At 35.2% G+C, this 8,267-nt stretch overlaps 1 long non-coding RNA gene and 2 pseudogenes across 1 annotated transcript; all 3 read right to left on the bottom strand.

The window, feature by feature from the left end:
* Positions 1-749: 749 nt before the first annotated feature.
* LOC147499795 (13S globulin basic chain-like) lies at positions 750-4,541 on the bottom strand (annotated as a pseudogene).
* A 567-nt stretch (positions 4,542-5,108) lies between these two features.
* On the bottom strand, positions 5,109-6,145 carry LOC147499794 (kinesin-like protein KIN-8A; annotated as a pseudogene).
* Positions 6,146-6,293: 148 nt separating this feature from the next.
* On the bottom strand, positions 6,294-7,173 carry LOC147499793 (uncharacterized). Its single transcript, XR_015194545.1, has 3 exons — positions 7,018-7,173; positions 6,821-6,881; positions 6,294-6,474 (listed from the first exon to the last, which is right to left on the bottom strand). It is a non-coding gene; the product is annotated as an uncharacterized LOC147499793 (long non-coding RNA).
* Positions 7,174-8,267: the final 1,094 nt, after the last annotated feature.

Below are 8,267 nucleotides of genomic sequence, written 5' to 3'. Positions count from 1 at the left end.
AAAATGATATTTGTAATCTCAAATCTTTCTCCATCACTTGTTCAAAAGCCAATATTTTCATTTCCACATACAAAGCTTAAATCACTTTTAAATTAGAAGAAATATAATATTATATTTGTTTGAATCTATTATAGAAATAATTTATAATATTGGAAACAGTTTAACAACTTCCCTGGCCCTTAACTAAAGCTATTCTGTTTTTTCTTTATATATATATTACTTCTTCTTTTAAAATGATAATATAATTATTTGTCTATGTATTTCAATGTTAAATGTAATTTTAGTGAGGGGTTGAGTACAAGGAAGAACAAATTCCGAACTCTCGATGTACTTCAGTTCATTAGATTATGGATGTGTATTTTAAATTGTTGGACTTATCTAGGGTTATTACTAGATTGGTAGGACTTTAAGTTTGTAGATCATTGTACATTTTTGTAATATAAAAAAATTGATGTAATAAAAAGAAGAAAATATATAGGTCCAACCCTAAAGCCTTTAAAAAAGGCTTAGGGTAGGGTCAGGGTTTGAGATTTAGACTTGTGACCCGGCCTGACCAGACCCTATGCTGACTTTAGGGTCGGGCCGACGCGGCCTTAATATCTGAAAGGCTTTAAATGTTTAGGGCCGGGCTAGCCTGACTCGGCCCATTGCCCACCCCTAGTCTAGCTTAACTCCTAACTTAAAAAAAAAAAAAAAAAAAAAAAAAAAAACTTGAATTTGCAATATTTTTTGCTACAAAACTCCTGTTATTCGAGCATTAGTGTAATCTATTAGACATTTTACCCACAAAATACATTCCCACTATTTTCCATCGAAAATGTATCAAAGTAAACCGCGCAAAAGAAACCTTTGTAGTACAAATGGAAATTGTCAACTATCCACTTAATACACCAATTGAAATACGTCAAAATTAAAATAGTCCAAAAGAACATTCCAGTTTTAGTTGATGTAAACAAATCCAAATGACCAAACTGATGAACCAACTGAAGCGCAGTTTAACTCCGTACATAATTAAGCAATGTCTCTTCCTTGAGATTGAGACCTTGGAGAAAAGATCTCCATCTCTTCCTCCCTATTATATATTCCAACCTCCTGGCTTACTTCTTCATTTGATATTTGGAATGCATTTATGAGAACTTCTTGGGGCATTGCTCAGAGCGCGGAGTTCCTTCCTGCAAGGGAGCTTGTGATGGCATTATCATTAGTTTTGAATGAAATCCATTCGAAACCATTGTCACCAGCCTTCTTCACCACAACAAAGTTTTGCGGAACTAAAAAAAGCTGACCCTGACGGAGTTCACCATCATAGATTGGCTGCTAGTAGTTTCCAACAATTTGAATCCGAGCATCACCCTTGGTTACATAGATCACGTACACTGTGGGCATACATATTCCAATAAGGAGCCCTGGCATCATTATAAATTATTGAAACCATTTCAAGGGTTAGAATATATAGTATATAGTGAAAAACTAATAATTAAGATAGGATTCGGAGATAGTACTATTACTGAAGGTGCCATGTTCACATTTATCCCAATAATGGTATGAAGACTGCAGCTTCGAGTGTTGGTAGAGAGTACCCTCTCATAATCCTAACCAACAACTAACTTGAATGAATTAAAATCATCAATTTATACCTTGTAGAGAACTCCCTTCTCGGCATTCAATTGGAACAATCTCAAGATTGGAAGGTTCCTACTGTTGATTCTATTGATGCGTCCGGCATATGGCTTGTATACATCAGATTTTTTGGGGTTGTCAATGTTCAACCTAATAGCCTTCTGTTGCAAAGAGTGAGACTCCTCTATACCATTTGGCCTTTCTTGTTGATATTCTTGTACCCTAAACTCCTGACAAGTATAATATAAATTTGGGCTACTGATTGTTTTGTTGAAGTATGTTTTCTTTCGATTTTGGTTTAGTATTTTTTTGGTGAGAGAGTTCGGGGTGTTTGTTTTAAGTATATATGGGTGCGTTTGTTTACCAGGAATCGGACTTGAGGAGTGGAATTAACTGGAATTCTTGGTGGACCACTCACTTTTGGCCTATTTGGAGACATAGAATCCAATAGAATTGGATTCTAAACGGACTCCAATTCCTTTTATTAAGTCTTTGACTGACCCCTGTTAATCCAAAGGAATCCTAGACTATGGGAATCGGTTTTTTATTTCTAATCCGAAAATGGGGAAATAAACTAAAAATTGGAGTCTGTTAGAGGATTCTATACGGCAACCAAACGCATTAATTGAAGTAGGAATTGAATTCCGATGATTTCTGAACGTTTGCCAAATACATATTTTGTAAGTTGGAATCAAATTCTATTCTAATAGATTCCATTCCAATGGTTTCCTACTCCATTCTATTCTTAATTAGTTTCCAGTCTCAGTTGCCAAACACACTCATAGAATGTTTCACGAAGAAGAATGTGGTTTTTGTTTCTGTCAAGAATAAGAATGGCGGTTAGGTTACGCTTAACGAAGGGTTGGGTTCTTTTTTATTTGATAATTACTAAAATAGTCTATATGTAGAATTGAAATAACGGACTAGTTTTATTTTATTTTTTTTCCAACACACATGAAAAGACAATTTTGATTTATATTAAATTAGAGAGGACACCAAATTTAGAATTATTTTGGTAAGAAGACAGTAATTACTTTTCAAATAGGGACTATTTTTAAAAAATTGCTGACGTGGCTCACTATGAGCCTTATGGAAGAATCAATATTAATGTAGGTAGGATTGAATAGTATATACCTATATTAGTTGTAATTGGTAAGAAAAAAGTCGTTAATACGAGACAGGGAGTAAAACAAGATCAAATAATAAATGTAATCACTACTGTTTTAATATCAATCATGAGCTAAGGTTGACATCAATGAGTCCGGTTCCTTTATAACCGGGTATAGAGATGAATCTCTGTAACCGTGTTATTGCACTGTTGGATGGTTTTGAAATACACACATTTGCCTCAAAATATAGACCTCAACCTCGACATCTGTGTGTTGTGTATCTCGACACAGATTTAATGGTGCAATAACACGGTTACAGAGATTCATCTCTGTACCTGGTTATAGAGGAACCAGACTCGACATCAATTGCCAATTGTACCAGAAAATTTTCCAGGTATTGATAAGTTGATGTGTGTCACTTGTGTGACTATGATCATTATGAAGAATTCAACAAAAAATGATCTAATTCTTTTGGTCCTAAATTTCACATAACATAATATGCACAATATTTATTTATTATTTTTTTAGAAACCCCTCCTGACAGGGGGTAGGTAGGGGATGGGGCAGACTCCTACCTGTATATAGCGGGGGAAGCCTTACCCCTTTACAATAAACAACTAGCCATGCAGCCCGACCTGTGGTCGGGTCTGTTATTTTTAAACCCATCATGTCTGGGCCTATATTCAAGGCCCGTTAATTTGGGTCTCTTTAATTTTTAAACCAACAACAATTAAATAAGCACTTGGAAGTTGAAGTTGTACAATATTCAATATCGTTTCTACTTTCTACTTTTTTCTGATAACCAATATCGTTTCAACTTTATCATGGAGTATCCAGCCCATCAATGAAAACTTACAATTCTTGAATGAAGGTTTCTGCTGTCGAAACTTGAAAAAAAAACCTACCTTCTTTTCTAGCAAAAAGAGAAATCAATCATTCACAAACGCATCTGTATTTCATCTAAATCTTGGCTAAGTGATGCCACAAAGCCAATCTATGTCAAAGAGTAGCAAAACAACAATATCCGCCTGGAATAGAGACCGACATCTTACAACCGTGCAGCTTCATCCCCTGGATATATGACAGTAATGGAAATATTTTAGGTTGATATCATTACACTTTTAATAGCATCACCATGCCACCACAATTTTATAGGATTCTTACACATAAAAATGAAATAAGTCTAATTAAAATACACCAATTAAATGAACAGATCTTTGTCTCTTTGGGCAGTTTGTAACAACATAGAGCTATCTCAAAGACATTAATCATTCCCCTACAAAACAGTATGATAAACTCATTCACATCTGACATGCCTACAACAGAGCTTCTCAGTTCTAGGCACAAAAGCAAGTTATGAACTACACTCCTCATTCAAATTATTCAAATGAATTCATATGACCAAACTTAGCAAAAGGGCACAAAAATCAGTGTCACATAAAAGGGCTCTCGCTTATGCTAATATCCTCCAAATTTCCCCTTCTCCATATTGTCCTAACTATCCATACATCATGTAATATCGCCAAAAAAAACCAACTGCTGCAAAGTCATAAATAAAAAATCATAAAGGGGGAATAGTAAAAAGCAACAAAGTAATGAAAATGATGCATGAAAGAGTTAGTTTTCATCAAAGTTATGTTTTAAATCCATCCAATGTAGCAGAATAATCTATATCAAACATAAGTTGCCTAATTTTTATGATAATTCTTTGAAACAATTTATACAACAAAATGCTTTAGGCAAATTTGGATGATTAATACCTCTTTTATATAGCTTGAACAACGGATGACGCTGTGAAGCTTTCTCTTCCATTTGTTTACACCAATTATGTCTAATAGACCATATTGGTTCATTAAAAAGAATAAAAACCCATCGTTTAGCCACCACCGGAGTCATAAGTCCTATGAAAAACTAATAATCAATACAAATCTAACATGCTTCAATCGAAATGGTGTATAAGAAAGACATATCCATAGTTACAAATAGAGGAATGAAAACAGTGTTAAAATACATGAATCTGACAAAAAAAAGGAACTCAAATCTTACCGGAAGATTTCACAATAAGATATGAGCAAATGATGACAGCCATGAAGAATTTACTAAAGCTATAAGCCCCTACCTAATAAGGGATGGGAGTAAGATCAATGTTAGGGTGAGAGTCAAAGCTTTAGCGATCGCTGTGGTTGCTTGCTTCATTGGTATTATGTTATATAATAGAATATTACATATTAAGTGAAAAAAAGAAAGAAATGTGAAAGAACTGGCAGGATCAAAACAATCTATTGCAGAGGAAGGAGAACCCTGCTGAAGAAGTAGTTGCATCAGTTTCTTTCCCTTCCATCCATACTGGGTTAAGGGCAGCCCTTTCTATTAGCTGGATGCACACATATCCTAATGGGAATAGAAGATAGAGTTCGGATACTATGCCACTAAACAAAACCACATTCACCGGTTGGAGAAGGTGCTTATGCCAAAAATGGAATGAGACGCAATGTAGACAGATGTGTGCATAGATTACCAATTATTTATAAACGATTATTCATAAACAAATTAGGCCATTCATCAAATTTCGCAACCAATAGTATCCAGAGAGAAATATGCAAGAAAGGAATACACTATACCTGAAGAAGCATTGAAGGAGTTCGTGCTGGTTCTGCTACATGGCTTCTGGTTTTTCTACCACTTAATGATGTCAGTGATGGGCTGTTTGCAGTGGTTATATCCCAGAAGCTCCGCTTTTCAGCTATGGGTGCTAGTGAATGAAACCGATATTTTAGGCTCTTCAATTCACCTTCGGCTGCTGGCTCCTTGGGTCGCAAGCTTTCCCGTGTAACTAGTCTCTTTATTCCTCCTCCACCTCCTACTACTGATGATTTGGATAACTTTCGTGTAAGATCAAGTATGAAATTGTCTTTCTACTTTAGCTGCAATGCATGGTCCTTCTTCATCCTATTCTAATGCCTTCACTGTTTGTTGAAGCCCTCGGTCTGTCTCCCTAGCACCCCTTCTCTTTGACTCGTGAGTGTTGAAGCAATTTCCTGTTAAGATGGAAGACTTGGTTCTTCTTTTCACATTTGCTTTTGCTGAAGGTGGAGTCATGATAGAGGTGGTCGATGAGGGGGTTGGAATCGAATTTGATGTCAATGATTGTGCTTGGACACTAAGTAACTTCTGCTGTTGCCAAGCAAGTTGGACTCACAGATCACAGTTTTCCTTTTGCAATTGGAGGAGCAATTTTGCCTGATTGGTGTCAGTTGTGGGAACTTGCAATATTTCCTCATTTGCCTCACACGCCTGCAATAGTATATACCGAAAGCTTGAGTTAGCTAGTTTTATGTAGAAAAGGAATGAAGAGCTGGTTTGCAAAAGTCTTAACGTTAAAAAATTTGAACCTTTGTATGCAATTTCTTTAGCATGATCACCCAATGGAGAGTGTTCGAGTCTCACCAAAGGAGAGATTGCTTGGACTGATGTTGGCAATCATGACAGTGTTGCAGGCTCCACCTAGGGAGTCCTTGAGAAGTTGAGTGAGTTTGGAGTTACGATAAGGGATGTGTTCCAGGGCGTTGATGCAACTACTTAGTGCAAGTAAGGAGCGATTAATGTTGGCACCTTCAATGGACCTAAGTGTTCTCTGATCTGTGGCAAGAGCTTTCTCAGATTCTGCTAGATCAATCAGCGATAGTTTGCCTACTCGATTGACAACATTCATTGTATTGTCTCTGACTCGGTATTCTGCTACAACCTAAAGAAATACACATGCATTGGAATAAGATAACAATTCTTACTCTGAGTTAATTAAGTAATTACAATTCCTACTATAACTATCACTGAGCTGATTTCAATTTACTGAACTAAAAAACCATTAGTTGTTTCTCTTAATTATTCTTCCCAATAAACTTCTTCCAAAATCGCTTCACCTAATGGTGTTACTTGTTTTCAATCACCTAAACTTTCAATTTTTATCTCTATACTGATGTTTGAATTCACAATTAAGGGAGAGGAAAATTTCAAGGATTAGCTCAGAGTTTCCGTTCCTAAACAGCCTGATATAAATGGAAATTTGGTTTTGAAAAATTACTATCTAATACCATGTGATTCCTGTGAAAATGTGAGCTTTGCACGTAGAGTATGTTAAGATCCACCCACAATCTGCAACATATTGCATCAAAAAATTTAAAAGGTTATGCACACAAAAATTAATTTCAAAAATAAATGGAGCACCTATTTGTTAAGCAAAACCCTCGAAGAAAAAGGAAGGATAATCTTCAATTTCTAGTAAACATACCTTCTTCAATCCTCATTCAAGTTTCTTATTTGCTTCCTTAAAGTCCCAACTGCTCCAGATTCCAACTCAAAACTAATCCTGTTGAATTTCAGAAGACCCAATCAGAAAGACTTGCTAAAAACAAAGGGATTTGCTTACATGCTTTTGCATGTGCTACTACTTTGTTTACTGGACTATAAATTTAAATTTAGAAATTAGTAACAATAAAATAAATCCAAATTTCGTGAAAAAATAAATTAATAAAAAAAACTTACAAATCAATGGCTTTGTGTAGCATAAGAATTCTATATCTATTAACTAATCCATATCCATATCCAATAACTAATACATATCATGATCCATTAACTCCATATCCATATCTATTAACTAATCCATATCCAAATACATATCAATTAACTAATCATTGTTTTTTAGAATTTGTTTTTTTTTCATCCCATGCGTATATTTGAAATAATGAAATAATGCCTAGTTTTGTTTTTTGTTTTAACATAACACATGAAAAGACAATTTTGACTTATATTAAATTAGAGAGATGACCAAATTCAGGATTAATTTGGTATGAAGGCAAGTAATTATTTTTCAAATAGGAACTATTTTAAAAACTTTTTCACTATGAGCATCCTGGGAGAATGGATATTAATGTAGGTAGGATACATCTAAAGAATTAAGCTACAAAACATTAGTAAGTTGAATCCATTTATAAGAATGGAATCAACGGGTGCAAAGAACTGACTCAAGGCTAAAACATAATTCAGTCTCGAAGTTTCCCCAACCCATCTTGTCCAGAAAATACCAACCCTTAATAGTCTGTGGAAGTTCGTTAACAATATCGAACACGTCATAACACTCTGCATCCGCTGCCCCTTGCTGGACCATCTGCCACACAGTTTCCCTCTTTATATACATGTAGAAAAGAAGCATTCAAAGTGTGCACCAACTCAAGCACACGAGGTCATATGTTTAAGGAACCAGGGAGAGATTTCCCTCCATAAAACCAATCTACATTAATAACTTCAGAATCCACTTCAGCAATTAAAGGGTTAAAATAACGCAGCAAACAGATATAGATGGTAGATAACAGATTTGGTAAATGTTAATCCAGTTATGAATCTTGACAAGAGCTAGAATTTGTATGATATTTTCTACATATACTTTACCAAAAAATAATCTACATATACTGTAAAGGAGCGTTATAGTTTTCTCCTGATTATAGTGGAGAAGGACGAGATGGGTTTGGACTTTGGATGGGA

Source organism: Coptis chinensis, chromosome 5 (assembly GCF_015680905.1).
Source record: "Coptis chinensis isolate HL-2020 chromosome 5, ASM1568090v1, whole genome shotgun sequence".
Taxonomy (NCBI): Eukaryota; Viridiplantae; Streptophyta; class Magnoliopsida; order Ranunculales; family Ranunculaceae; genus Coptis; species Coptis chinensis.
The sequence above is the reverse complement of the archived record's forward strand: the minus strand, read 5'-3'. Positions and strand labels throughout refer to the sequence as shown.